This window comes from Hesperophylax consimilis, chromosome 23 (genome assembly GCF_061612785.1).
Source record: "Hesperophylax consimilis isolate HC1 chromosome 23, BYU_Hcon_1.0, whole genome shotgun sequence".
Lineage (NCBI taxonomy): Eukaryota > Metazoa > Arthropoda > Insecta > Trichoptera > Limnephilidae > Hesperophylax > Hesperophylax consimilis.
The window spans coordinates 4,766,215-4,775,332 of NC_142858.1; positions in this window are offsets into that span (position 1 = coordinate 4,766,215).

Genomic DNA, 9,118 nt, shown 5'->3' on the forward strand with positions numbered 1-9,118 from the left:
ATGTAAATTGTCTGTTTCGGTTAAATTCCGCTAACTTGAAAATTAACACGATTTGAAAATTAAGACACGATTTGAAAATTAAGACACGATGCTCATATAATTTTTGGATAATATCGAAGAAAATATGTTTTAGAAAGTTCACAATCCATTGGATTAATTACATTACAGTAAAAATTATCCACAATTACGTATTGAAATTTGACGTTTATCATTATTCACGCGAAAGACACATTGTTCAGTGCTGCCAGCGTATATCGATTTCCAATCAATGCAAAAAGCCTTTATAGCCAGTTAGTGTCAAGCAATGTACAATGTCAGTGTAATTTTTTAAAGTTATATATATATATAAATATATAATTATAAATATAATATATTATAATGAATCCACCATTAAAAAGCCGGCTGCTAAAATAACCAGTTCCACTCGATACTTAAATACGTAATTAATTATTTTTTGATATTACAACACCAACCCCATGCGCCACCATGCGCTGTCAATGTTTGATATGTGTCATATGTGATAATTATAGAATTATTGACGTGATAACCAAGAAATTTGTTTACAAACTACCTGTGAATCGCTAAAAAGAAATATTTTGTTTTCAGATTATTATTTCAATTTAATTACTATGGCTAAAAGGAATGTGGACAATATTTTACCAGAATTGGTCGAATTTCGGAATGTTCGAATGAGAGGGAAATTTACCAAGCGAAGCGATAGTAGTGTATTCTTGAAGTGTGCTCAATAATCCTAATTATGTGCTTCTAGAACAGAATTATTTCGGCGTCATATCAAAAGAGTGTCATATAAAAAGGTAAACTGTTACATTCTTGCTGTCATACTGGAAAAATAATACCACAAATTTTAGCTTATTATCCAGCACCGAATTATTGACAGGAGATTGTAGTCAATCTAAAAACTTTAGGAATTTTATTTGTCAATACAAGAGTGCTAATAGATTTGCCTCATTTGGAGCGCAAATAGCTAATATCCCAGGTAATGGTCCATATTGTTTAAAAATTTCGGGTTAGGTTTATCATCTCACTTCCAGAAGTATACAAGTTGCAGGTGAAATACCTTCCTATGCTCAGCTTTATCTATACGATCCTGATGAGGCTGTTAGAATGCGTATGAGTCATCCATCTAATGCCGATTGCTATAAAAATATAATGCAAATAATTGATAGTGAAATACGCCAAATAAGCCCTCATCAGTATAAGAAACTAAAAGAATCTGTCGAGGAAGAAGAAATACTCATTGCGGCTGAGGGTGGGCAGGTGAGAGATATACGTCTATTATTTACACGTTCATCAGAGGTAAAATGCTCCAACCAGTTCTCACGATATCGCCATGGTATACGTAGCAGACAGACGGGAATTTGCCATCGGGTATAGATATCGCTGTTTAACCTAAAAATGTTAAGGACTTTAAAGGATGGCAACTTTATCAAAGCATTTAGATCCTATGGTTTTCCCACTACTATTTCCATCAGGTGAATGTGGTTGGACCCCCGGCTTTAAGCATCATGCTGATTTCTGTACTGCTCAATGTCATACTGTAACTGCTATGTAGTTTTATGCAAGTAAATTAGCAGTGCGAAGAAAAATATTTAATCCAATCCATTATGCGGGTAAACTTTTTCAACAGTATTTAATTCATGCTTACATTATTTATCTATTATCATTATTTATGAATCTGGTCGCCTAGATTACATTAGGAAAAACCAACGACACCTCAGAGTGGAATGCTATCAAGGTTTGCAAAACCATGTAAGAAATTTAGCCACTGATAGAGGAGTATGTGCAGGTAATACAGTCATTCTTCCATCTTCATTTACTGGTGGACCACGCCATATGAATAAACTTTATCAAGTTTCAATGGCTATGGTACGTAAATTTGTTCGTCCTGTCGTCGTCATAACTTTTACATGCAATCCCAAATGGCCAGAAATACCAACCGAATTGGAACATTATCAATCGGCCGCGGACAGGCCTGATAAGTAGCCAAGGTTTTCCATCTAAAAGTCAAGGAATTTATTCATGATATGACTGAGAAACATATTTTTGGAAAGGTAATTTGTTGGGTGTATACAATTGAACAGCAAAAAAGAGGACTACCTCATCTACATGGTGTGTTTACACTTTGCAGCTAAGATAAGTTGTATACAGCTTCTGATATTGATAATGCCGTATCTGCAAAACTACCATGTCCGAAGAATTCGGCTTTGTACCGTATTATTTAAAAAAATAACATTCATGGACCATGTGACGTACTTAATCCAAGGTCAGTCTGCATGGTAGACGGTAAGTGCTCTAAAAAATTCCCCAAATCATTTAAAGACGCTACTGATAATATATCCACAGGCTACCCAGATTACAGGAGACGTGATAATTTTTCTGAAAATATACGTATCGACAATCGATTTGTTGTTCCATATAATGCATTCCTTAGCAAAAAATATGATGCTCATATTAATGTTAAAATTTGTTCCTCTTTGGATAGTATTTATTTATCTATACATGATCAATCTCACTCAATTTTACTTCTGGCTTTACATTTACCTGACAGCCAATCTGTTTATTTTGTCTCTACAAAATAAACCTGTTCCTCTCTCCCCTCTGGGCGGGAGGAACAGGCTCTCAGGGAAGCATCTACAAGGAACACCTCTTTAACAGCGTGGTTCCAATTGAATCTTCAAGATATTGATGGACGCTCTATTCTCTATCAAGATGTACCAAATAACTATGTCTTTACAGCTGGTAAAAAGTGGACGAGGCGACAGCGGGGAGGCGGAAACATCATTGGATGAATACCTTCAATTTCTCCTAGAAATATAGAACTGTATCATTTACGGCTGATTCTTATAAAGGTGGCTGGAGCTACATCCTTTGAATCTTTGCGAACTGTTGATGGCAATTTACTATGTAGCTACTTTTCATGATGCGGCGCGTGAACTGAAGCTCATTGATGACATACGAGAATGGTCGCAGTATGACGGAGGCTTCATTGTATTTGACGCCTAAAATTCTTAGACATCTATTTGTTTTAATTTTAATACAATGTATCCCTTCGATCTTCGGCTGAAGATTTTTTTCATCATGGTGTTGCTGAAGAAACAGCTATTAATCTTTGTCTTTTAAACATACAGGATATTCTCATGAAGGAGAATTCATCTTGCAGAATGCAGGGCTTACCTGAACCTGATGAAAGTTGCAGTTTTGGACAAGTATCTGATTTTAATGTAATTTCTGAAAACACTTTAGGTGAATTGATGGCTGCCAAACTCAATGACGTACAACTTCAAGCATATAATTCTATTTTGAATAAGTTTTTTTCACATGAAAATGATGACAATAAATTTTTCTTCATTGATGGCCCAGGCGAAACAGGGAAAACATACCTTTACTAAACTTTAATTCACACTCTAAGACGAAAAGGTAAAAGAGTTTTATCAGTCGCTTGGACAGGCATTGCAGCACTCTTGCTTCCAGGTGGGGTAACGTGTCATACTGCTTTTAATTTACCCCTCAATTTACAGGACAATACAACATGTAAGGTCACATCAAAGAATCGGAAAATTATAACGGAAGCAGATATTATAATATGGGATGAAGCACCGATGGCAGGTGTAGCTTTAGAAGTAATTGAGCGTACTATACGTGATATCATGGGAAGTGATTCTGTCTTTGGTAACAAAGTTATTGTTTTGGGCGCAGACTTTCGTCAGATCCTTCCAGTGTGCCGACGTGCTTCACGAGGACAATTAATTGCCGCTTGCATAAAAGCAGCACACTTTGGTACCATTTCAAAACTTTTCAATTAAAAACAAATGTCAGAGCTTTAGAAAGTGAAAATATATTTTCTAAATGGCTTTTGGACTTGGAAGATGGCAAACTTCCTTTTGTAGAAGGAACATTAGAGTCATCTGTGCTTATTCCCACTGTAAATATTTGTCAAGATTCACTATATATACGGTGAGACACATACAACTGCTGATGCCTTAGGGTTGAGTCAACGTACCATATTGTGCCCTAAAAATAGTCATGTTTATGCAATCAATGAGGATGTACTTCAACGGAAAGCGCCCCTGAGGTGATATCTCACAAAAGCGGTGCTATAAAAATTTCAGCTGTAACTTAATTCAAGCCAAAATCATTACAGGGAACAGAAAAGGTACAGTACATTTCATTCCTAGAATTTAAAACACTTTTTCGGATGTTACAATATAATTCAATATGTGCAGAAAACAGTTTCCAGTCAAATTAAATTAAATAAATCTCAAGGACAAACTTTTGAACGGGGTGGACTGTTACTTCCTGAACCAGTATTTTCTTATGGACAGTTTGAGCGCAGTCATCGTTATTTATACAAATTCTGACTGATTGGTATACGGATAATATTTTTTATAAAGAGATTTTTTCCTAATAAAAGTGTATAATATTATGTTGTAGATTGTAAAAAATAAAAGTATAATAAATTGTACTTGCTTAAAAAGTTTTGTTTTTTGTGTCCCTTGAAATGAAAATGGCTCAATTTATCCCACCTGTAAGGTTTTCGCGAATTAAGAGAGTTTTGGTGTATTTACTTTGACAATCGTTAGGTAAGAGCGTAATATTATTTCACCCAAATATGTAGATTTTTAGGACTTAACCCAATAAAATAATTCTTAATATATTTAAAAAAAATGTAATTACTTTGACAGTCTTTTGGTAAGAGTATATTATTTTACCAAAGTTATATGTAATATTGTAATATGTTGAAATTTTTTTATTTTCGAATTACATATAAATATTTTGCAATTTAATTTCGATTTAAAAATTAAATCATTTCGGTGGTATGGAAGAGGAAACATTTTTCACAATTTTTTTTGTATCACATAAGCTGGGCGAAGCCCAACTAAGTGCCGCCCGCAGGGCCTAGCAGCAAAAACCCGCGGAGCGGGTTTTTAACTGCTAGTATATTATTATTATACTATACTATATATTATTTTGAAATGAGTAATTTGTGAAATAACTTAAATTATTTAAATAATATTTTCTTTCTTAAATAAGGTACATCCGTAGGAATTCATCTAGAAACATTTAGATTTTAGTAATACGTTTATCACAAATAAATAAAATGTGAGCGTAGAGCAAACCCCCGCCGACTAATCACGGCGCGTACATGTCTACTTTAATCGTTGTAAAATTACGGTTTATTAATTCCACATTTAATTAATCTCATATATTCAGAATCGGAGATTGTTGATCTGTATGAATAAATGTATTTTAAGACATAATATTTTTTACTCAAATTCCTATTAATGATAAAATATTTTATTATTTTTTATTGCTACCTTTTGAATATGTCAAATACGTATTTTTTTCTTTAAGGTTATTAAAATAAATATTTTTATAAATAGGTACGTATTATAAATTTACTCTAACAAGCGGTTACAAATCCGGAAATCACGGTTTCAATACATTTTATACGAGTAATATTTTGTGATTTCACGTAAAACCACGCCTTGGTAAAAGACAACCATTCGATACATAAACGTTGCTTGAAAATACGCAGCTTTCATATTTACCATTGAAATCCCCTCATTAGTTAACAATGTACCCCAATTGGGTATGCCAAAGTCCTTCTGGCTTCGAGCCATTAGGACTCTTGTGAGGTATTCGTAATGAGGTAAATATGTTTTTCGCATTTTTATTTTAAAAGATTTGATAACATTTTCAGCTTACTGTGGTGGTAGTAGGAGATTTTCAAATATTGTCAGGTTATTCGTAACCCGAGAATGTTTGTCTTTCTTTAAAAAAAAAACTGGACAACTCGGAACAGTAGCAATTCAACAAACTTTTGAAAAGTGATGAAAAAACTAGGTTAAATAGGTTACGTTAGGTTAGGTTTAAATGCCAGTTTTTTCATCACTTTTCATAAATGTGTTGAATTGCCACTGGTTTGAGTTGCCATGGAACCCTTTCTTTATGTTGCGTCGTTGGTGCACCTTCCAGAATTAACTTATCTATAAACGTATGGCGTTCGTAAAGAACATTGATAACTAGTAAACATTGGCCAATTTTACGATGACAATATTTTCGTATGCGGCGTCACTATCATTAGGTGTTGTTTATCGCTGAAAATATGCAAAGCAGTAGAAACATTGCCACTCATGGGCGCTATAGGAGCTTTTAATAGTCAAGCAGCTAAAAGGCGCCAACGGAACATGTCACTTTTGACACTTCCGTAATTAGATGGATATATACAGGACAAAATCGTGATAAACTATGCATATCCATTATACACTCTGAATCAGTAAAAATGATGTAGGTATGTATGTAATAATAATCTATCCTATTTATTTTTAAGTTGAGCAAACTAATAAATAATTAATATGAACTCTTCCTGACTAAGGCTGAACCTCGGAAAGATTATCAATTAGTGTGATCTATACCCACAGATTTGAAATAAAACCGATGTCGTCTATTAATAAATGTAATGCATTTTGACTACTAGAATCTAAATGGATTTTTTAATCAGTTCATGAAAGAACTTAGGTATTTGATAGTTTTAATCAATTTCAACCGTAGTAAGATAAAATTGACCGAACTTCGGGCACAGCGACACTCCCACAGTCCAAATGGACATAAATATATATTTACGAGTAATACAGAATTAACTCCAGTACTCTCAAAATTATTCAGCTCTCACTCAAAAATGGAAAGGAGCCAGATCTTTGGAAAAAGGCAATCGACCACTCAATCCTTAAGAAGGAAGTCCATTCCGGTCCTCACTACTATACTACCATACTACCGCCCCCTAGCCATAACTTCCATGCTCTAAGGCAGAGATTCCCAAACCATTTTGCCCCATAGACCACTTGTCAATTTTTTTTCCGTAGACCCCCTGCCTGCCGAATATTGAATTTTCCTAAAACAATTAACGTCCCATGTGATAATCATTTATTTTTTTAGTAAAAATATTCCCTTCCCTTGCCTGTCCAACAACCGGGGGGCGGTATAGTTGCTCTGTCTTTACATTGTGCAGACAAGGGCACCCTTGTGAGGTATTACACCAAATTAAAATGAAGTAGGATAAGCAATGGGAATTTCTTTCTGTAGTTAGCCCTACAGAACTGCCCCTTAAGTTCTTTGTCAGTGCTTATTCCGGTCAGTTCTTCTTGCCACACGATATCCGATTCTTTAACGTTGCATATCCATGGTCAAAATGTCCTCATACTTAGTTTTGAAGTCTGTGTGAAGTGCATTTAAATGTTGAACGTCATTATTACCCTGGACGTTTTTCAAAAAGAAGTTGGGGAACTAGGAAAATTCGCCGCTTCCAATGTGCAATGTTTTGCTTGAATATATTAATTCTGACGAGAAAAGGAACGTAACCTCTATTTATTTACCTCAATTAACAACTTTACGAAATATAAAAATACAAATATCAAATATGTAATTTCTCTGTCTATTATATCTGTGTTAGGTCTATTGTGTCATTTACGGAACTCCTAAATGTTGACTTGAGATGAATGGGGGTCCGCTCGTATGTACCCCCATTTGAATCTCGTGGACTCCCAATTTTTTTTCTCGCTGACATAGACCCCCAGCATGCCGATATCGACCCCTGGGGGTCCATATAGACCACTTTGGGAACCTCTGCTCTAAGGTAAAGGCAACCTGGTCAGTTTCAACGTCTCAAAAAATAAAGCGTGCATGATTTCAGCAAAGAAGGAGATAATAGACTGTCTGATGACAATTTGTTGGAGCACCCTCCCAGATATATACTTCATTGTATTGCTTGGAGTAAGTATCTCTGACAGTCTTGTATTGTTCATGGCTAGCAGATGGTATCGCTGCAGAAATCTCATGAACGTCCAACTATGGAATTAGGGGCCCTAAAATATCTGATAAACTTATTTTATTAATGCATTCTCACAATGTAGGTAGGCCGAATCTGTTCCGAGGGTATTTTAAGGAAGCCATCTCGATGTAGCTCGCAGCACCTTTGCATCGGTGCATGTAAGCGAAACTCGACGGATGCGAGCGGAACACCCATTAACCGATGATGTAGGCTTCATGAGAACGGGTCGTTTTTTATGTAAGTCAGTGGGTTCCTTCATAAACTATAATTCTGGCCTCTTCAAGACCCGCATTAATAAATCCTTTCCAACCGGGTGGCGATACAGTTACCCTGTTTTTACACCATGTATACCAGGACGCTCTCGTGAGTTGTAACATAAAAAAATAACCAGTTACTAAAAAGCACTCACGAGTAAAATAAAATACGAGTAAAATAGGACGCGCCCCTGCCTCGAAATGACATTAGGGAAATGAAGTTAGAAACTGATTCAATTTTAGTTTAACATATTTTCTTTTTAAAATATGTTAAACTAAAATATTTTACACAAGATTCATCCAAGATATGAGATTTACAATTTCCGCCGCCATTTGTTGGATAACCAACACCCCTGCCATAGGTCACCCCAAGTGGTTTGCTACATTTAGTGACTTAGCAGGGGTGCCCGGGTTCGCGGGGGTGAGGTTTGTCTAGGTCTTGGCGGCGAATGCGTTTGCCCATCTGTGGTGTGGTGGACCGGATCGGGAGATACTGGTTGATGGAGACCCTTGGACATCGCCTTGCAACGCAGTGATAGGGATCAATTTATACGTCCTTCACTCCTGGACACATTGCCTCCAGATTTCTATACACCCCTCATAAATTTTCCTTACCAGAAAGTTCGCTTCTTACTTACCCTAAAAATACCCGCAACATAACATCCCCAAAGATGACACAGGCCCTGGGGGATTTAAACTTTAAAAAGATAAAAATAAATCACACCTCACACCTCATATAGCACACTTGAAGTGAAATGACACTAAACTGCGCTTTTATTATTGTTATTATTATTCAGAACAAGGTAAAGTGAAGTGACGATATTTTCATTTGCCTTTTAAGATATACAAAATTTATAACTTCCGAAACATTTCTATAACAATAATATTGTTTTAATTTAACATTATTTACTAGTAGGTATATAAGTAAGTAATCTATAACCATAATATTGTTTTCATTTAACACAATTTACTAGTAGGTAAATAAGTAATCTATAACCATAATATTGTTTTAATT